The sequence below is a fragment of the Typopeltis vanoorti genome, chromosome 25 (assembly GCF_054136105.1).
Source record: "Typopeltis vanoorti isolate ZY-2024b chromosome 25, IOZ_Tvanoo_1.0, whole genome shotgun sequence".
Classification (NCBI taxonomy): domain Eukaryota; kingdom Metazoa; phylum Arthropoda; class Arachnida; order Uropygi; family Thelyphonidae; genus Typopeltis; species Typopeltis vanoorti.
Genome location: NC_143573.1, coordinates 21636716 through 21659475, shown reverse-complemented (window position 1 = coordinate 21659475; position 22760 = coordinate 21636716). Strand labels below are relative to the sequence as shown.

General features: G+C 38.7%; 1 protein-coding gene across 1 annotated transcript in view; it reads right to left on the bottom strand.

The window, feature by feature from the left end:
* LOC150092596 (phospholipid-transporting ATPase ABCA1-like) overlaps window positions 1-22760 on the bottom strand; it is a 982930-nt gene that overhangs the window by 585470 nt on the left and 374700 nt on the right. The window lies entirely within an intron of this gene.

Here is a 22760-nt window from a genome sequence, read left to right as displayed (position 1 = left end):
GGTATGACAGTGAAATGTTTAAAAGGAGGGCCATAATTGCGAATGACTTTATGCATGGGTTATGTATGATGAGTGGTGTGGAATTTGTGGACGTGTGGAGTGAGTTCGAAGGGCAAAAGAATCTATATAAGATGGATGGCTTGCATTTGAATGGTTACGGTGTAAGAAGACTTGAGAAAGTGTTGCTGAATGTGGTGGATGTGCAAATTCAGGGAAACTAGATTTATTAAGGGGGGTGGGAGTAGATATACAGTCCTTAGGGAGGCAGTTGAATGTAAGAATGAATATAATATGCCCGAGCAAATAAGAACAACAAATCAGAGTGGGATAGTTAATATAAGGCATCAAGGTAGGGTTGGGGCTAATGGGGATCTTAAATTCATGTACACTAATGCTAGGAGTATTAGGAACAAGAAGGAAGAGTTTTTGGCCATGGTTGGCACTTCCAGACCACAGGCTATTGACATTAGTGAAACATGGCTGACTGTAGATGATATAGCTAGTGGGATTGAATGTGATGGGTATAGTGTGTTCAGGAATGACAGGGAGAATAAAATGGGGGGAGGAGTATTGTTGATGATAGCTGATGAGCTGCAGCCAAGGAGAATAGAAGTTGAATTGCAGGATAGAGAAAAGAGCACATTTGAGGCAATTTGGTGTGAGATTGTGGCTAGCAGAACTAAATATATTCAATTGGGTGCTGCTATAGACCAGGTGATGGAAAAGATGGTTGTGACAGTATGCACAAGCAAATACAAGAAATGAGTGGAAGGAGGGTGATTATTATAGGAGATTTCAACTATGGTCGCATTGATTGGAGTGAGGAGAGGACACACGGGAGGAAGGAATTGGATTTTATGCGGTTTTTAAGGGATAACTATCTGCGACAGCATGTAATGGAAAATACTAGAGGTCAGAGAGTGCTTGACCTAGTAATTACATCTGAGGATTTGGCTGTAACAAATATGACCACATTGCCACCAATCGGTGAGAGTGGTCATAGGGTCTTGACTTGGGAGATGATGAAAGGTGTAGAATTTTCAATTAAGACAGGGTACATGTGGAATTATCGGGCTGGAAAGTATGATAAGCTTAGGAGTTTGATTGGTTCAGTGCCATGGCATGTACAACTGCAAGGACTAGAAGTTGATAGTGCATGGGAGGTAGTTAAGAAGTGCTTGCATGAAGCAATGGCTGACTGTATACCTAGAGTCCGAATAATAAATCAAGTAGGGGTTAAATGGATGAATAACACCATTAAGCTTGAGTTGCAAAAAAAGAAACAACTATGGAGGGAATTTAAGGAGAAAGGTGACCGGCAGGCACACGAACGGTATAAAGCACAGGCCAGAAGGGTAACGAGTGTGGTAAGAAAAGCAAAAAAGGATTACGAAATAACATTGGCCATGCAGGCTAAGAGAATCGTAAACAGTTTTTTCGATATGTAGCAAGTAAAATAAAAAACGTACATGGCAGAATGATTTTAAAGAATGCTGATGGTAGGGAGGTAACTGAATCAGTTGATATAGTTGAGTTACTGAGTGAACCCTTTGCAAGAATATATCATACAGGTGGTGACATTGCAGAAACGAATGTACTAGTAGATTATACAGGAATTGTGGTGAATGAAGTGGAGGTGAGTAGTCTATTGCATAACCTCAATGTCAATACATCTGTGGGATTGGATGGTATACCAGCTCGTGTTGTACGAGAAGCAGATAAAGAATTGTCAGTACCATTGACCATTTTGTTTAATTTGAGTCTCGGGTCTGGGTTAGTCCCAAGGGGGTAGAAAGAGGGGAAAATAGTTCCACTGCATAAAGGTGGTTCCAAGACTGCTATTGTAAATTACTGACCGATTAGCATATCAGGAATCATTGTCAAGGTCTTAGAGAAATTAGTCAAGAAAAGAATACAGGATTGGATAGATGAAAATGCGATATTGTATGGGGGACAACATGGTTTTGTTTTTGTGAAGGGTAGATCATGCCTCAGTAACTTGCTCACATTTTATAACACAGTGACAGCTGAACTGGATAGGGGTAATGGGTTTATAGTAATAGTACTGGACCTTGCCAAGGCTTTTTATAGGATACCACATAGAACCCTAATCAGTAAACTGGAGCAGATGGGGATAGATATAGGGTTGGTGAGATGGATAAGAGGGTGGATGAAGGAGAGATATCAAAGAGTGGTTTATTCAGGAGTGGAGTCTAAAAGACGTCTTGTGACTAGTGGAGTGCCACAGGGCTCTGTTCTTGGACCACTGCTTTTCAATTTGTTCATCAATGATATAGGAAAGGATTTGAGAGGAAGTGTTCACTTGTTTGCTGATGATGCAAGGTTGGGTAGAGCAATTATGAGTGCACAGGATGTCAAAATTTTACAGGATGATCTGGATAGTTTGGAGGACTGGGCTAGGAAAAATGGATGTCAATTTAATGTGCCAAAATGTAAGGTTATGCACTTTGGGGTGAAAAGAATAGCAGCAGTATATCGCATTGGTGGAACCGTACTCCAGGAGATTGATGAGGCCAGGGATTTGGGAGTGTTGGTGGATAGGGAACTGAACTTTAGGGGGCACATTGCAAAAGTGACTAAAACAGCTCACCAAATCACTTGGCTTCTGAAAAATACTTTAACATGCAGAGACGAACAAGTTGTTGTTCCTCTGTATCGAGCCTTGATAAGACCCCATCAGGACTACTGTGCCCAGTTATGGGCACCAGGGTTTCTTCGTGATGGTGAGGAAGTGGAGAGGATCCAAAGACGAGTGACCAAGATGATAGCAGGTCTGTGTAATGAACCTTATGAGAATAGGTTGAAGATTTGTGGGTTACAGAAATTGGTCAATAGGCGTAGGAGGGGTGATATGATTGAGACATTCAAATTACTGAAGGGTTTCTATAAGATTGATTCAGAAGATATTTTTGAAAATATGACTGGTGGTGGGAGGAGTAGGGACCATGAATGGAAGCTGGGCAAGAGCGTGGCTGACAAGAGTGTTAGAGCTAGGTTTTTTACTTGGAGAGTAGTGAATGAGTGGAATAAGTTTCCAGAGTCTGTTGTGGGTGCTACGACCATGAATGAGTTCAAGGCAAGGTATGATAGATACTGTGTGAATGTCGAATAGTTGTTCTTGTCATAATGTTGGGCCTCCCTCGATGAGTCTGTCGACTCCTTGGAGTTTCCCGGAACAATAATAATAATAATAATAGTAATAATAATAATAATAAATTTTGGCTTTACACATGCTGTCTCTAGAGCACGTTGCTCAAAGTCTTCCATATAAAAGTTAGCTATGGGGGAAAAGCGGTGAGCACATGGCTGTACCTCCTTTTTGAAGGTAAAAATTGTTTTGCTACACGAAATATCCCGAGCGGAGTATGTGGGCAATGAGGGCCGTGATGCTGTGAAAATATGTTCTGTAAGAGCAAGATAGTGTCATTGATTGGGACATTGGTGAAAAGGGAAGCTATGTCAAAGCTGACTAATAAATCTTGGTCGTTGAATGCAATGTTTTTAATTTTATTAATGAAATGTTGCGCATTTTTTATGTAGGAAGTGGACTGACGTACCAATTCCTTGAGTGTGGCTGCCAATTTTTTGGCTAAGTGATAATTTGAGCTGTCGATTCCTTCAACAATTGGACGTAGTGGTGTGCCTGGCTTTTGGCAGGCAGGCATAATGAAGCATTAATTTATTTGTTGTTTCTTCGGGCCATGTGTGGACGGATTTGATTAATTCAGTTGTTTTCTTTTTGTTATGTTTTGTGTGGTTGTAGTTTACCATTTGGTAGGTGTTGTGGCCCGATATTAAATGGTTCATATTTTCAATGTATGTTGTACGGTCTAAAAGGACAGTGGCATTGCCTTTATCTGCTTTTGTGATTATAATGTCTTGGTTATTTTTTAAGGATTTAAGGGCTAGATTTTTGGTTTTGCTTAAGTTGGTGTTTAGTTTTTTGTTTGAATTTAGTATACACGATGTTTCCATTCATATTTTATCAGCCAAATTTGTGGGGAGTGATCTTAAACCTCTCTCGATATGATAAATGATATTAAGTTTGTTCACTGACCTCGGAGCAATGGTGTAGTTCAAACCTTTCTTTAGCAGTGAGAGTTCACCTTGGGTGAGATTGTCATTTGATTGGTTGATAACCAAGCTGTGGTCCATGGTGGTTGGTTGCACCGACCTTCGTTTGTGGGTGATTAGTGGCTCCTTGTGATGTCGGTTTGTGATTGGTTGTTCCTTTTGTTATGGCATCCTGGTAGTCTTGTGCTTTTCTGTTGTTGTAGGGCTTGAAATTTCATTATTAATTTTTCTTTGTTTTTCAGTAATAAGTGCTTGGCCGAGTCATCTGTGATCCTGTCTAAAATCCCCCGAATATCTGGAATAACGAAGTCTGATAGCTCTAATTTAAGTTGTAGAACTTTGGCTTGGGCGTATGCTAGGTTTTTACATGGCTCGTGGATTTGTTCTCGTAACAAGGCTTTTTCCAACTTGGTATAAATACATAGCACTTTGGTTGATTTAAACTTCTTCTTTAGTTAAATGCAGTTTGTATTACATTGCTGTCTCTACATCGTTTCAAAAAGGCTAGTCAATTCCTTAACAAGGAAACACGTATCTTTAGCTTACCATAGAGGCTGCACTGCTTGTGGGTCACATCTCCATGGATTATGATGACTCTTTCTTTTAAGGTTACACAGTGATCAGCATTCATATTTATAAATTTAGAGACACAAAAACATGTGTGTTGAACAGATTATTTTATTAATTACTAATAAAATAAAACTTGATGTGTTGACCCCTATTGAGGTCATCATCAGAAGGATACAAGTGTATAAGGAACCAAGCAACATGCTCTGGTCCTGTGTACCAATAAACTAAATCTACGTAGTTAATTAATCCTTATTTCTAGTTTGACCTCTAGTGATAAAAAAAAATTAATTAAAAAAAATACAACTACAATAAAGTGTTAAAGTCCTCATGTATATAATATTCTTCTGGATTTGTACAGTCCTGATTGTTATAATATGATTTCCTTCAGTTGCTGTTGAATGTTACAAACACTTCACCAGGTTGTCTTCTTATAGTGGGATTTTTCTATGGCCAGTTTAGGTTGTTATACAGGTTGTAGATGGGTCCTCCACATTTTTGAAATGGTTAGGCCTTCATTTTTGTTGAGATTTGGGTTGTGTTTGAGCATTTCACATGACCGTTTAAATTTTCTCTCAAATCAGGTTTTGGTGCGGTGTAGGGTTTTTCCATTTCAATGGTGAATTGGATACGTTTGTGTTGTTTGTTTAGGTGGCTAAGGAATGTATTTAGAGCTTTGCAGCCGTGGGGCCAAATGGCGAAAATATTGTCGACGTATCTGAGTCAAATTTTGAACTTTAGATATGCTATCGCTAGAGCACGTTGCTCATAGTCTGCCATATAAAAGTTAGCTATTGGGGGAAAAGCGGTGAGCCCATGGCTGTACCTTATTTTTGAAGGTAAAAATTGTTTTGCCACACGAAATATCCGGAGCGGAGTATGTGGGCAAAGTGGGCCGTGATGTTTTGTGGATATATATATTCTGTAAGAGCAAAATAGTGTCATTGATTGGGACATTGGTGAAAAGGGAAATTATGTCAAAGCTGACTAATAAATCTTGGTCGTTGAGTGTAATGTTTTAAAATTTATTAATGAAATGTGTATTTTTTATGTAGGAAGTGGACTGACCTACCAATTCCTTGAGTGTGGGCGCTAATTTTTTGGCTAAGTGATAATTTGGGCTGTCAATTCCTTCAACAATCGGACATAGTGGTGTGCCTGGTTTGTGTATTTTTGGCATGCTATAAATTCTGGGCATGCGGGCATAATGAGGTATTCATTTTTCTGTTGTTTCTTTGGGCCATGTGTGGATGAATTTGATTAATTCAGTTGTTTTCTTTTTGTTATGTTTTGTGGGGTTGTAGTTTACCATTTAGTAGGTGTTGTGGTCCGATATCAAATGGCTTATTTTTTCAATGTATGTTGTATGGTCTAAAAGGACAGTGGTATTGCCTTTATCTGCTTTCGTGATTATAATGTCTTGGTTATGTTTTTAAGGATTTAAGGGCTAGATTTTCAGTTTTGTTTAAGTTTGTGGTTAGTTTTTTGTTTGAATTTAGTATACACGATGTTTCCATTTGTATTTTATCAGTCAAATTTGTGGGGAGGGATCTTAAACCTCTCTCGATATGATAAACGACTTATGTGTTCATCGTACATGTTGTTTATTTTTTAACGGTATATATTAGATCACAGAAAAATAAGTGAATAATTAATTTATTAACTTATCGCTGATATTTTGCTGGTGTTATAACCAGCATCTTCAGAGCACAAAAACACACTTTGTCACAATATGCGAGACTATAACAACATGGTGTAATCAACGGACTAGTTAAACAAAATTGTAGCAGCAACACAAAGACTAGAGTCCTGATTTTGGGGCCCTCTATCTGAAGAAAAAAACCTGTACTAGTTTTTTCTTAAGATGACTGTCTCCCAGATTTTAGGCAAATTTATACAGCCATATTTGTTGAGATTTGGAATGTGTTTCAGGGCTTCTGTTGCCTCTAAGAACAATCTCTCCGACTTGTAAGAGCTTCTGTGCAGTACTTTTGTGTTCTTCCAGTTGATCCTGTGTGCAGGGGTATCCAGAATATGGTCTGCTAGGCCCGACTTGCCATAGTGATAATGCCGGATGTATCTTTTGTGTTTGTTGATGCGGATGTTCACAGTTCTTCCTGTTTGACCGTAGTAGGCTTGATTACATGAGCAGGGTACTTCGTAGACTCCTGGATGTGATAAAGGGGAATGCTATCCTTGGGTGAGCGGATAGGGTTGCTAATTTGCTCCACGGTCTGAATATGGTGCATAGTTCATGTTCATTAAGAATTCTTGAAATCTTTTTGGATGTGCCTTTAATGTATGGGATGGTGACTGTTTTGTAGTAGTTCTCTGTGGTGGATAGTGGGAGGGGTTTCTTAAGAGCGTTTAGTATTTTGTTTATCTTATGGGGATTACAGCCATTGGCAAAGAAGGTGTAGCGTAGGTGAGCCAATTCAGCCGCAAGAGTGTTGTCATCAAAACAGATTGCTCTCGCTCTGTGGGTTTGCGTTTTTAAAATGCCATATTTTTGGGAAGGGTGATGGTGTGATTGTTTGTGTAAATATCTCCCTGTATGTGTGGGTTTTCTAAAAACTGAAAATGATAGGGAACCTTCTGGAAGACATGTCATAAGTGTATCCAGGAAGGGTAGACAGTCAAGACTACTACGATCAAGCAGGAAGAACTGTGAACATCCGCATCAACAAACACAAAAGATACATCCGGCATTATCACTATGGCAAGTCGGGCCTAGCAGACCATATTCTGGATATCCCTGCACACAGAATCAACTGGAAGAACACAAAAGTACTGCACAGAAGCTCTTACAAGTCAGAGAGATTGTTCTTAGAGGCAAAAGAAGCCCTGAAACACACTCCAAATCTCAACAAATATGGCTGTATAAATTTGCCTAAAATCTGGGAGACAGTCATCTTAAGAAAAAACTAGTACCGGTTTTTTTCTCTGTTTAGGACTCTAGTTTTATGTGATAGCTGCAATTGTTTTTTTTTTTCAGATAGAGGGCACCAAAATCAGAACTCTAGTTTTTGTGTTCCTGCTGCAATTTTGCTGAACTAGTCCGTTGATTACACCATGTTGTTATAGTCTCACATTTTGTGCATCTTCAGAGCACAAAATCTGTGTTTTTGTGCTCTGAAGATGCTGGTTATAACACCAGCGAAATATCAGCAATAAGTTAATAAATTAATTATTCACTTATTTTTCTGTGTTCTAATATATACTGCTAAAAAATAAACAACATAAACGATATCAAGTTTGTTCACTGACCTCAGTGCAATGGCGTAGTTCAAACCTTTCTTTAGCAATGAGAGTTCATCTTGGGTGAGATTGTCGTTTGATTGGTTGATAACCAAGCTGTGGTCCGATGGTGATTGGTTGCTCCTAACTTTGTTTGTGGGCAATTGACTGCTCCTTGTGATGTTGGTTTGTGATTGACTGTTCCATTCGTTATGGCATCCTGATGGTCTTGTGCTTTTCTGTTGTTGTAGGGCTTAAAATTTCACTATTAATTTTTCTATGTTTTTCAGTAATAAGTGCTTGACCAAGTCATCTATAATCCTGTCTAAAATCCCCCAAATTTCTGGAATAACGTAATCGGATAGCTCTAATTTAAGTTGTAGAACTTTGGCTTGGGTGGATGCTAGGTTTTTACATGGCTCGTAGATGATTTGTTCTCGTAAATGATGACTGATGAGATCTTTATTGAGATCTCATCAGTGAGTAGCTAGGTACAAGATTTTGGTCTAGCTACTCAGTGATGAGATCGCAATAAAGATCGAGACTGGTCTGGGTAGTGACCTCCCACGATAATGTATAACATCATACATCTCCTAGGAGATGGGTTTACATTATGGAAAATACTAAGAATAGGGATCAGAACTTTCCCCACCTTTGCTACGAGTTATCCTAGTTTGTACTACATGCTTTAGCTTATGCTAGTAGTCGCCGATACTTTTATAGTTACTATATTCGACATGAAATTCTTTGATTCTGATCTTTGAGTTTCTTATTCGGTTTTGAAACAATGTAGGATTTAATATCCCCTTAATTCAAATAATGTTTACATAGCCGAAATGAAGCCTATTGGCTCTTTATTTTAACAAATTTCTCAACCTCTTTTCAAGTATGCTTGCATAAATCTTACATGGAACACTTAGTTAGAGAAAGTCTTCTCTAATTCTCATATTGAGCTTTATTCCCTCTTTTTTATACTTTTATATAACAGGGCTCTCATGGATAACATGAGAGCCCTGTTCCAATCATCTGGAATATGACCTTCTGATCAGGCCCTCTGAATTATGCAGTGTAGCCACTGCAAAACTATTATACCTCCATACTTAAGCATTTCCAGTCGAATATAATCTACTTCAGCTGCCTTTCCACATTTCAAGTTTTTGATGGCTTTTTCTGTCTTACGTACTGATATGTACTCCTCTTTGCATTCCACTTGAAAATTTTCAAGTATGGTAGATTTTCTGCACATAGAGTGGTTGGACAGTAGAATACATTGTTTGATAGGAAATAGCAAAGGAAATTGTAGCACTGTGAGAGATGAAGAGAGAAACGGAATGCAAGCAGAACAGGGATACAGCGAAAGCCCAGGTAGACAAGTAAACATGGCATAGGGAGAGTGGATTTTAAAAGTACAAGTGAATGTATGTATGGGGATGACCAGCATAGGAATGGAAAGGATCAGGATGTGAGGTAGTTGAGACTGAGCAGATATATGGGATAAGTGGTGATAAAGATGAATGAGTAAGGATAGGTGAGGTGAAGAAATCCCAACCAACAAGTGGCTTGGGTAGGACTGGTTAGACCTAAAAGTAAACTGTTGTATTTATTTACAAATGTCAGGGGTATCAGAAATAAGGGAGATGAAATTGTTTCACTGAGTTTATCTGCTCAAAAATTGTTGGTATAAGTGAAACAACATGGTTCAATGAAGATAATATTCTGATGGGAACAAAAATGGAAAGATGCACTGTTTTTTGCAAGAACAGAAAGGAGAAGAATGGAGGGGGTGTGATGCTGATAATAGCCCATACAAGTCTTCTCAGAAGACAGTGATCCCATTCTCAATGGTCCATCTTATGACAACAGTTATGCCTCTTAGACAAACAATGCAGGTTTTTTTTTGACTGATTAAACACCAGGGATATCTCACCTTTTGAGAAACCAATGAGCTCTGCTGTTTTCAAAATAATAGATAAATAAAAAGTAATACCACATATGTCATAAATATATACATATATCCTACAATTATTTTCCAAGTGGTAATATAGAGATGATAGTAAAAGAAAAGTCTTAGGAATAAAGAACATAAAATGGAAATAGGTTAGAAAGTACTGTACAATGTGTATAACTAAGGGTTATTCCCGAGGTTACTATAAAAATAAAGATCTTTTGTTTTTACCACTGTGATCAACACTATTGATGATTACTGACCAGCAGCATTCTTACACAGTTACCTAGAATGCACGGTGACACACGTGACCAAATATTTTGCATATACACTGTGGAAGCGACAAATACTGCATCTGCATAAAAGTTTCTATGCAGATGTACAGTATCAGGGATGGGTAATGTGCAGCATTTCTTTGCAGTATGAAAATGAAATACTGCATATTTAAAAAAGAAATACATTTAATACATTGGAGGAAGAGGCAAGCATGAGGTTGCAATGGATGTGACTGATGTGAGAGAAAGACGGGAAAAAGAGAGGGAAAGAGACAGAGAATGAATGAACCAAAAAAAGAGAAGGAATGAAAGAAATGGGAAATTAGAAGAGCAAGTAAGGAGAAAGGGAGAGAGAGAGAGAATGTAAGAGAGAGGGAGGAAGGAGAAGAGCAAGGAATGCAGGTAGGCAAGGAATAAATAGATCCATGAGAAGAATGATGTATGGAGATTTAATGATTCATGATGTGAAAAACAGAATGTTAGAGGAGTACTTGGCTGAAGGAATGATAGAGAGGGTGGCTATGGTAAAAAAGCGAGGTGAGAATGTGGATGAGATGATAGTGATGGATGGTACAAATGATCTGAGAGGTAATGTGAATCAGGCGGAGAGAGATATTTGGGGTTCTGAACTGTATGGCAGAAGAGTGGGGTGCAAGGGAAGATAGTGAACATACAGATAATGCAGAACTGAGGAGAGAAGCAATAATGAATGACATGAGAGCAAGAATTTGTCAAAGAGAGGTCTGAAAACTGTGAATATTTGGCATACATTAAGAATAGAAGAGAGCTCTATGCAAAAGAAGTGTTGCACTTGAACATAGGCATCTGATGAGATTGCTGTTCTCTAGGTAAATGAAAACATTAGGGAAGGGAATGTAGAATAGCAGGGGTGGCTTCTTTTAAGGATAAATTATATATATATATATATATATTAGAGTATTAGAGAGTCAAATGCTGTCTGGAGGGAATAATAATAAGTATAGAAATACTGAGAATGCAATGATAATTCTTTATAAAAATACCAGGGGTAGCAGGAATAAAAGAAAAGAGTTGGTGCCAATAAGAGCCTCAACCTATTCAAAGAATATTGGAATCAGTGAAACGTGATTGACAGAAGATGATGTCATGACAGTAATACAGTAGAAGAATATAGTATTTAGACAGGATAGGAAGGGTAAATAGGATGGTAGAGTGTTACTTATGATAAGTAATGAGATGTGTCCTTTCAGAGAATAAAATTTAGAAGAAAATGACACTAATTGTTTTTGAAAGTATGGTAAAGTGAAAGTGGGCATGAGAGAATACTTAGTTGGATGTTGCTATACACCAGGAAATACAGAGGGTGATGAGCAAGAAGTTTGGTAAGTGTAAAGCAAGTAATCATTGAGGAAGATTTTAGCAGCATAAACTGGACACAGGAAAAAACATACACTGAGTAAGGGAATGGAATTAATGCAATTCTGAAGGGACAAATGTCTCAGACAACATACAGCAGAGGGGACATGAGAATGAAGCATTTTGGATTTGGTCCCAGTATCAGAAGACCTGATTGTAACACAGATTCCATTTCTGCCCCCCAGGGCCATCCCATGGGTAAGAGGCACTTTCGGGATGCAACCCCTAGCTCGCCTCCACGTGATGCATCCTGGGTAACACTAAAGAGCTAGAATGACTTGGCCATCCAGATTATCTTAGGATCCCCTGGATTAGTGTACATGCATATGCAAACAGTTTATCAGGTTACAATGATGGAAGCTAGGACTCATCCTATCGACCAGAAGTGCCCTAAGACTTGGTCCCTTGGACAACTGCTCAGAGTCTGCAGGCTGAATATAGAAAGTATCAGCAGGGCAAAGAATGAATGTCTTACTAGACTTCTTCATGACAACAGAATTGGCAGTGCAATCATACAAGAAACCCATGCAAGCAATGAGTCACAACTATGAGAAAGAGGCTCCATTCCAGGTTTCAATCTTATAGGAGCAACATCCATCAGATGCATGGGTAGACACCTATGCCTGAAACTCACTTACCAAGGCCCATTTCATTTCTGCTAGTGATGTTTCAAACATATCTACTGTTATTATACAAGTTAACGACCTAAAAATAATTAATGTCTACAAGCCACCATCTACAAGCTGACCTGATGAAGTTTTGCCAGCCTTAATGCTTCCTGCTGTTTATATTGAAGACTTTAACAGTCATCATATCCAATGGGGTTATAAAAAAGCTGATGCAAATGGTGCCAAGCTATCTGAGTGGACAGAGGCAAACAACATAGTTGATTTTCGATCCCAAGGATAACTGCACTTTTAACTTGGCTAGAGGGAATAGTGGCACTAATCCTGACTTATGTTTTTAATAATCAATCAGCCATCGTGTTTTAGCAAGATTCCCACACAGTCAACACTGCCCTGTTTTTATTGAGGTGGGCCCTCAAATCCCAATTACTTAAACTACACCAATGCCATGTTGGAATTTTGACAAGGCAAAATTGAACTGTTTCTTTATAACTAACGAAGATTTGGAAAAATAGTAATTACTACAGCCAAAAAACACATCCCTAGAGGTGCTAGAAAAGAAACATACCTGGCTGGAGCAAAACCAGAGAAGCACTTTATAATGACTTTCTGAATAGTGGATGTTGCAGATGATCTTATTCACAGCTTAAATGAAGCATGAAGATAGAAAGAACAAATGGATTAGCACCATTGAAAGGGTGAACTTTAAACATTCAAGCAGGAAGGCATGGAGCCTCCTTAAAAAGTTGGGTGGTAATTCCCATTGCCCCAATGCAAAAAGTTGCTGTTAGTGCCAACTGTATTGCCAATCAGATAGTGAATCTGTCCAGAGCTAAATCAGAAAAAAGCCACACTAAAATAATTAGGAAAGAATTGACGAGACTTAAAGAAGCTTGTTCTGAAGTGACCAGTCTATCGAATCCATTCACCAAAGAAGAACTTTAGCTGCACTCCAGGGAGTGAAAACTGGTAAAGTGCCTGGATTTGATAATATTCAACCTGAGTTTTTAAAAAACTTTGGATCAAATACAGTGGAATGGCTGACAAAATTCTTTTCTAAAATTCTACAGTGTGGTAGATTACCAGCAAAATTTAAAAAATCAAAGATAATAGCTATCCTGAAACCTGGAACGCCTGCTGATAAATCTGAAAGCTATAGACCTATAGCACTGCTCAGTGTCTCTCTTAAGTTACTAGAAAGAGTTATTTAATAGAATTAGTACTATTATTATTGACACTCTCTCTCTCTCTCATGAACAGGCCGGTTTCAGGCTCAGGCGCAACTGTGAAGATCAAGTTTTGGCCCTAACGACTCATATAGAATCTGGTTTCAAAAAATGCCTTAAAACTGGTGTAGTCTTTATAGACCTAACAGCTACATATGACACTCTATGGAGGAACAGCATGATCTACAAGCTCCTTAAATACTGAAATGTAAAAAAATGACCCATCTGATCAACACTATTCTATCTAATAGAATAGTTCTAGATGATGATATGAGTAAGCCAAGAACACTTAACAATGGACTCCCACAAGGGTCAGTTCTGGCCCCCTCTTCTTTTCAATTTGTATATTTCTGACCTTTCCAAGGACAACATCTAGAAAATTCGCATATGCTGATGATTTATGTATCACATTCCAACATCGAAACCTCTGCACTATAGACTACTAACTAGTGACCTAGAGGAGCTAAACCACTTTGAGTAATGCTTGGTAATGCTTGGTAATGCTTGGCATCTTATTCCAAGCATTACCAAGAGTGAAACATACTGTTTCCATTTGAACAATAGCATGGCTAGAGACATCTTAAGCGTGCCACTAAATGGGACATACTACCACACAATTTTAATCTAAAGTATCTGGACAAAACCCTCGCCTTTAATAGACATCTCTCCAATATTGCTGCCAAACTCAGAACTAGAAATAACATACTGCATAAACTTGCCAGAACAACCTGGAGGGTTTGTGATCCCACATTAAGGGCATCTGCTCTGGTCTTATCTACTCAATTGCTGAATACTGCTCAGCTGTCTGGCTGAACAGAGCACAAGTTAAATTAATTGATACTGTATTGAATCAGACAGTGTGTATCATTTCTGGAACAATAAAGACTACTTTGGTTTTGAAAAATGCCTTAAAACTGGTGCAAACTGTGGTAGCCATCGAGTCTACAAGTATTGGCTACCAGTTCTGAGCCACATACAACTGCCACAACTATGATGCCAAGACAACCTGATTCGCTAATATAACAAAATTTGCTGGAATGCACTGCTTCCTATACACTCTGATATTTACAGCTTTATATCACAGAGACTTAAGTCAAGACACTGCCTATTATAATGACACAACAACTTGTCACTGAGGGCTATGATGCAACAATAGCATGGCAGACAGAATGAACTTCCAAAGCCCAAGTAATCTGGCAGACTGTTTTTAACCCAAACAGCCCTCCATCAGGGTTCAACCTACCTCGAAAAATATGGATCTCCCTAAATAGGGTTCGCACCAACCATGGTAGGTGTGGAGCTTCCTTATTTACTTGGGAAATAAGACCAACCTCATCTTGTGACTGTGGTGAGGATAACCAAACTATACAACATATCACATTTGACTGTCCTCACAGAACCTTTATGGGACCAGTAACTGACTTTATAACAGTTTCTACTGATGCCGTTGTTGAACTTGGACCTTCAATTTTAATTTATGCTTATTTGTATATTTTTATATGTATATATGATTACAGTGTCACTATTGTATACTGTATTCTTTTATGCATTTTGTTGTCTTGTACGTGGTTTTTTGTGTGTGGTAGCATATGCATGTATTCTTCTTAGCCAAACACTAAATAAATTCAAAGTTGTATTTCAATGCCCCCATAAATAGAATCTGCAAATTAAAATGAAATTAATTCCAAGAAATTTATATACAATAAGATATGTGTATATAAAAAAAAGCATCTAAAAAAAAATTTTTCTCAACTCTATTACAAAAAAAAATGACAACACAATTCAAACCTGCTTTGACACACCACTCATGAAGCAGTATGTCAAAGAAAAGCAACTAATCAGTAGTTAGTTTATTGTTCATTTTTTATCTTACTGCTTATTTTAAATCATGCAATCTATGTAGTAAAGTTTTACTTCATGAATAAGAGCATTGTACAAATATTATTTATTGTCTTGAAATGGCATCCCTCCTGATAAGACGTCTTTGTGTGGGGAACAACCTGCACACTCGCACAGGGTAGCCCTGCTGGCCCCAAATGGTTCTAATGACTATGCAGCCTTGACATTGAGAATGAATAGACATACAAAAGTATCAAGGAGAAAGGCAATTATTATTATTATTATTATTTGACACCTCAAGGGAGTCCAAAGACTCATTGAGGGAGAGTGTGCCAACAGCATCGAATGATTGGTCCCCTTCCAACTACTAACCGCGCTCAAATTTACTTAACTGAGCCATTAGTAGCAGAGGCTCTACCAATCGACCAACCTTTACCGGCCATGCAATTACAGGGAAGATGACTATAATTGTCTTATAAATCAGCATAAAATCAGCTAGGACAGTTTTGTGGATGAAACAATTGACAGGAAGAGATATGAACAGTGCATAAAAGTTAGAGAAGATATATTAATCCTGCAATGGTAAATTGTATTCCTTAGTGAAAAAGATAGCATGGTGTAAATTGGATAACTATTGAAATTATGACCTCTCTTTTTCATCATCAGGAATTACATGGAAAGAGATGTTATATATTTTGCCCGTGGTAAGGAACTGAGAGCCCAATTAACCTGACTTCAACTGAAAGTCTAGCTACTAAGAAAGTGCCCTAAGAGTGGGAAAGGATAACACAGTGCCATTACATAAGGTTGGGCATAAAATGTATGCATCTAACTACAGATTTATTCGTATTTCTTCTGGATTTTAAAGAAATTAGATATCAGGTTAAATTGGAGTAGAAACTGGTTGTATGACATATATATATATATATATATATATATAAGGTTGTGTACGATGAAATGGTATCAAGGAAAAGATAGGGCACAAGTCGGTTTTCAAAGGACTTGGTACGTGGACCTATGCTGTTTACCCTTTACCTAAATGATACTGTCACTGGAATGCTATGAGATAAATAATTTCAGTTGTTTGTAGATGATGAGAAGACTTTGAATAGTTATTTGTAACAAGGCTGATGTGGTGGCCCATCAGAAGGATTTGAATAAGTGAGACAATGGACAAATGAATAGAGACAGTAGCTTAATGCACTAAATGCAGTCTTGAAATTTGAGATCCACCAATGACAAGTTGGATACTCTATTAGTGGAACTATACTAGAGAAAGAGAAGGAGGAGGAGGAGGAGACAAGAAATCTTGGGGGTGATGATTGATAGAAATCTGACATATTGCAAAGGTGATGAAAGTAACCCAGTGGGTTACTGCCATAATAATATGGACTTTGGCCAATACAGATAAATGAGTAGTGATTCCATTGTAAGCTCTTATCAGACAGCATCTAGATTATTTGCTCATATTTGTCACCAGGATTTGAAGAGGATAAATTAACTTTGGAGAGGATAGAGAAGTGGATAACAAAAATAATAAACTGCAGAACTAGTGAACATAAGATGAAGGAATGGGAGGGACATGATTAAGAAACTGAAACAATGGGAAGTAATTAACAATTGAAACCAGGGACATTTTTCATATAGCAGAACGGGGAAGGGGGGGTGAACAAGAGGACAGGATCATCCCTGGAAGTTGCAAAATGAGGTGATGAGTAAAAGGGGGAGAACAGCTTTTTTTTTTTTGCATGGAAGGTTGTTTGACTGTAGAATGCATTACCTGATAGGGTAGTGTATGTGCACCCAGATTTGAAATTCCATGTAGGTCCCGAACAGTAATGATAATAAGAAACCATCGTTCTGTAACCTCCTTTAATTCTAATTACTGATTCAGAACCTAAATATAAAATTGGATATAACATTTACACTATTATTATTATTACTACGGGTGACTCCAAGGAGTCCTTAGATTCATCGAGGGAGGCCCTAAACATCATGTCCACACAACTATTCGACATTCTCATAGTATCTATTATACCTTGCCTTGAACTCATTTACTGTCATAGCACCCACAACAGACTCTGGCAGCTTATTCCACACATTTACAACTCTAAAAGTAAAGAACCCAGCTCTAACACCCCTGCTAACCACACTCTTGCCCAGCTTCCATAGGTGTCCCCCAGTTCTCCCACCACCAGTCCTGATCTCAAAAATATCCTCTGAATTAATCCTATAGAAACCCTTCAGCAATTTGAATGTCTCAATCATACTCCCCTCCTCTGCCTATCAACCAATTTCTGAAACCCACAAATCTTCTACCTGTTCTCATAAGGTTCATTCCATAGACCTGCTATCATCTTGGTCACTCACCTCTGGATCCTCTCCGCCTCCTCTCCATCAACAACAAACCTAGGTAACCAAACCTGTGCACAGTAGTCGAGATGAGGTTTTATCAAGGCTCGGTACAGAGGAACAATAACTTGCTTGTCTCTGCTCGTCAAAGTATTCTTCAGCAACCAAGTGATTTGATGAGCTGATTTAGCCACTTTTGCAATGTGCCCCCTAAACTTCAACTCCCTATCCACCAACACTCCCAAGTCCCAGGCCTCATCAATCTCCTGGAGTACAGTTCCACCAATGTGGTATGCTGCTGCTAATCTTCTCACCCAAAAATGCATAACCTTACATTTTGTCACATTAAATTGACATCCATTCTCCTTAGCCCAGACCTCCAATCTATCTAAATCATCCTGCAAGATTGTGACATCTTCTGCATTCACCATTGCCCTACCCAACTTTGCATCATCAGTGAATAAAATGAACCATTCCTCTTAGATCCTTCCCTATATCGTTAATGAACAAATTAAACAGCAGTGGTCCAAGAACAGAACCCTGTGGCACACCACTAGTCACAGGCCATTTTTTAGAATCTACTCCTGAGTAAACTACTCTCTGTTATCTCTCCATCAACCACACGCCCATCCATCTCACCAACCCTTTATCCATTCCCATATGTTGCAGTTTACGGATTAGAATTCCATGTGGTATCCTGTCAAAGGCCTTAGCCAGGTCCAGCAGTATCACTGTAAACAAAGCAGTCACCATGTTATAAAACTTGAGCAAGTTACTAAGGCATGATCTACCCTTCACAAAGCCATGCTGTCCCCCATACAGTATCTCATTTTCATCAATCCATTCCTGTATTTTTCCCTAGACTACTTTCTCCAAGACCTTGACAACATCTCCTGATATGCTGATCGGTCGGTAATTTGCAGCAGTAGTCTTGGATCCTCCTTTATGCAGTTGAACCATTTTCCCCTCTTTCCACACCTTCGGGACTAAACCAGACCCAAGATTCAGATTAAACAACATGGTCAAGGGCACTGATAATTCTTTAGCCACTTCACGTACGACCTGTGCCGGTATATCGTCCAATCCCACAGATGTATTCACATTAAGATTCTGTAATAAACTATTCACTTCCACTTCATTCTCCACAGTTCCCATATAAACTAGTGGTTCCTTCATTCTTTCAATGTCACCATCTGGATGATATACTCTTGCAAAGTGCTCACTTAGTAATTCCACTATATCGACTGATTCAGTGACCTCCTTGCCATCGGCATTCCTTAAAATCATTCTGCTGTGTACAGTTTTTCTTTTATAATTGTGTTTTGAATAGATTTTCTCTTGGCACCTTATCATTAAGCCTTTACTAGATTTACAAAACTTTCATACAAATACTTATTATACATGATTTCTGAAATGAGGTGATGAGTAAAAGGGGGAGAAGAGCTTTTTTTCTGCATGGAAGGTTGTTGACCTGTAAAATGTATCACCTGATAGGATGGTGTATGTGCACACAGATTTGAAACTCCATGTAGAGGACGCTCGTGAAACAACAGTAGTGGTGATGTGTAAGAAGTGCTCTGGATTCAGACAAGTTATTCTGGAAATAATTAATTGTATATGAGTGACTGTTTGAGTAAGAGCTGCTATAAAAATTGTGCGCTACTAGTATTATTAGTGTGTGGAATATTTTGCTTAAACGTGATCACAAATTCGTTGTTTTTGGCCGTTGGAGTATTAACTGGCAGAGGAAAGATGGCAGCGGTTTTGTCAGTGCATGATTTTAACTTAGACTTCAGTCGTTTGACGTGCGAGGAATGCTAGACGTATTCTTTTGATTACATAGGTGGTTTGTGGACATTTAGGGCTGATGGAAGGAGGGTATGTGCCAAGTGTGAAATGAACGAGGATTTCATGAGTGCTAATATGAATTTGATGACAGAAAGTGTTAGTAGCGAGAATGTCGTGGGAAGAATGAGTGCTCGTTCGAAAGAGAAGCATGGTGTGAAAGAAAGGTGAAAAATTGTTAAGAAAGTATTGAAAAAGAAAATGAGTGATTTGAAAACCATAATGAATGCTAAAAAGAATGAAAGCGAGGCAAATGTGGAGGAAGGAAACAAAATTGAGAGAACAAAAGAAACCGGAAATAGCATGACGAAAGGATCTAAAGTGGGAAAAATGGAAAGCATGAATGAAAGTGAAAGTTGGACGCATGGAGTGAAAGTACAGAAACTCAAAAGGATGAATGAGAGTGAAAGAAGGAGTCGAGAGTTCAAAAATTAGAAAGATTGAATGATAGAGACAATGTGAAGCGAGATTCGAAAGTTGAACTGGGTTGGATGATGATGCAAGAGATAAACAGGATGCGGAGTGAAATTAAGCATATTCAGGTGAAAATGATTAAAACAAATCAAGTAGGTACGAAAGAGTTAACGAAAGATGAGCGAGAGCCGTTGTATGGCAACTCTCTTATTAAAGGTGTGCTGGATGAGGGATGCACAAAGTACATTTTCCAGGCAGTAAAATGAGTAGAGTGATTGAGGCAATGGATATGAGAAGGGAGCAAGTGAAGGAGTTGATGGTTTTAATAGGTACGAATGACTTGACAGAGGATAAAGAGCACATCAGAATGGATATCAGGAGGCTACTTAGATGAATAAAAGAGAATAGCGCGACAGGAAGGGTAGTAAGCATGTTGCCTATGTATGACTGAGGTGAGATGAGGTGGAGAGCAAGGATTATGAATCGGAATGTTGGCTGAAATGTCTCAGGAGAGGGGCCTACAATTTGTTAATGTGTGGAATGAGTTTGAAGGACGAAGTGAACTGTATGGGAGCAATGGCCTGCATTTCAGTGGTTATGGTGTGAGTCATTTGGAGAGGCCGGAAGGTAGGTAGAGAAGTGAGGTTGGAAGGTAGAGAAGTGAGTATAAAGAATGAATCAGATCAAGTGGGAAGTCATGTGAAAGAGCAGGAGAGTACAACAGGAGAGACTGAAGAGGTGGTTATGAACGAGGAAGCAAGCGACATGAGTATGGAAAATGAGAGAATGAGTGTGCAAGAGGAGCAGGGAAATGGGGAGGCTCAGGGTGGACAGGAGTACACAGCATGACAACGGTGGATGCTCTAAGAGGATGCAAGAGCATGTGTAGACAGGAAAGGAATTTGATGATCTGGGATCAAGAGGAAACAGTTGGAATTGAAGAGGGTTCTGAAATGAATAAGAAGAAATGGAAATGACCCTAGTCGAGCATGGAGAGATCACATCGAATGAGTGTTATCAGTAGAACTAGATACAGATCAAGGAATGAGCTGTTGTGTTTATATTCAAATGCTAGAAGTATAAGAAACAAGGCAGACAAAATGGTTGCACTAATTGAGTCTATTCACCCAAAAACTGTTGGAATAAGTGAGACATGTTAGATGAGGATGACATCCTGACAGGAATAGAGATGGAAGTATATGATTTGTTTCGTGAGGACAGAAGGGATAAAAAGGGAGGGGAGTGCTATTGATCAGAGAGAAAGAGTTACATCCATACAAAGTAGAGAAGCAAGAGGGAAATAGTGCCAGTGGTTTTGAGGCAGCATGGTGTGATATAGAGGTGAATGAAATGAAATACTTGGTTGGATGTTGTTATAGGCCAGGAAATGTAGATGGTAGTGACTCTGAAATGTATAATCAAATTAGCCAAGCAAATAAGAAAAGAGTGATCATTATGGGTGATTTTAATTATGGCAATATAGACTGGAATGATGAGATGGCAACTGGAAGTAAACAAAATGAGTTTCTTGAGTTTTTGAGGGATAACTACCTCAGACAGTATGTAACAGAGGGCACATGAGGATTGAGGGTCTTGGATTTGGTCATCTCAACAGAGGATGTAATTATAAATGAAGTGTCAAATCACCCACCTACTACAAAGGGGGGGGGGATCATGAAGAGCTCAAGAGACAGCTTGTAGGTGTAGCATGGAATGAGGAGTTAGCTGGAAAAGAGATCAATGCAGCTTGGGAGATTTTCAAAAACTATCCAGTAGATGCAATGTGTAAATATATTCCAGGGGTGAGAAGGTTAAATAAGGTAGGTGTGAAATGGATGAATAAAGAGATTAAGCATGCAATATGGAGAAAAAGGGCATTAAGGAAGAAGCAGCATAAGAGAAGTGGAAATAACCAATTCCATGAGGACTACAAAGACCAGGCAAGGCAGGTGACTTGGTTGGTGAGGGTAGCTAAAGTGAGGTATGAACAGTAGTTAGCTAATGAAGCTAAAAAGAATCCTAAGGAGTTCTTTCGATATGTAGGCAGCAAAAGAAAGAATGATTATGGAAGGATGACAGTGATTGGAAAAAATGGTATAAAGACAGCTGTTGCGGAAGGTGTGGTGGAGATACTTAATGAGAAGTTCATAAAGGTCTTTTAATCTTGTGAATGTGACTTCATGGAGTGATTGAGAGCAGTTGATGATGGGGAAGAGAGACTGACCGTAAGTGAGTAAGAGATTTATGGGGAATTGAGCAAACTAGATGTAAATAAGGATGAGGGACTTGATAATATACCACCACATATTCTAAAGGAATGTGCCAGGGAGTTGATGCTGGCCTTGACATATTTTTTAATACGAGTCTTGCACTCAGTCAAGTTCCTAAGGAGTGGAAGGAGAGCAAAATTGTGCCACTTCATAAAGTCCTATCAGGTGTTGTAGTTAAGTTGTTGGAGAGGCTTGTGAGAACTAAGATCCAGAATTGGGTTGACAACAATGGTATTACCTTTGATGGACAGCATAGATTTACTAAAGGGAGGTCATGTTAAAGATACCAAGCAATTTTAAACCTGGTTTTACTCCATTTTTCCCAAGTGAGCAAACAGACAAAATGTCAAGTTTGTGCCTGCAATTGATGCAAGACTAGCTGATCCCACAGGTAGTGCAAGACCAAGGCAACTCGTGGTAAAGGTGGGGCAAGATCTGATCACTAATCTTAATATTTACCCTTAATGCCAAACACATCTCCAAGAAGGGGATGTATGATGTTTTGCATTAAAGGCAAGGGAGCCACTACCCAGACCGGTTTCGACCTTTATTGAGGTCTCATTAGTGGGAGCCAGGCTAGAAATACCAAGATTTAGTAATGCAGAGCTTATAAGTATTTTACCAAAACAAGTTACCATAAGGTGTTTTAACCTTATTAAATAAAAATCTCAGGA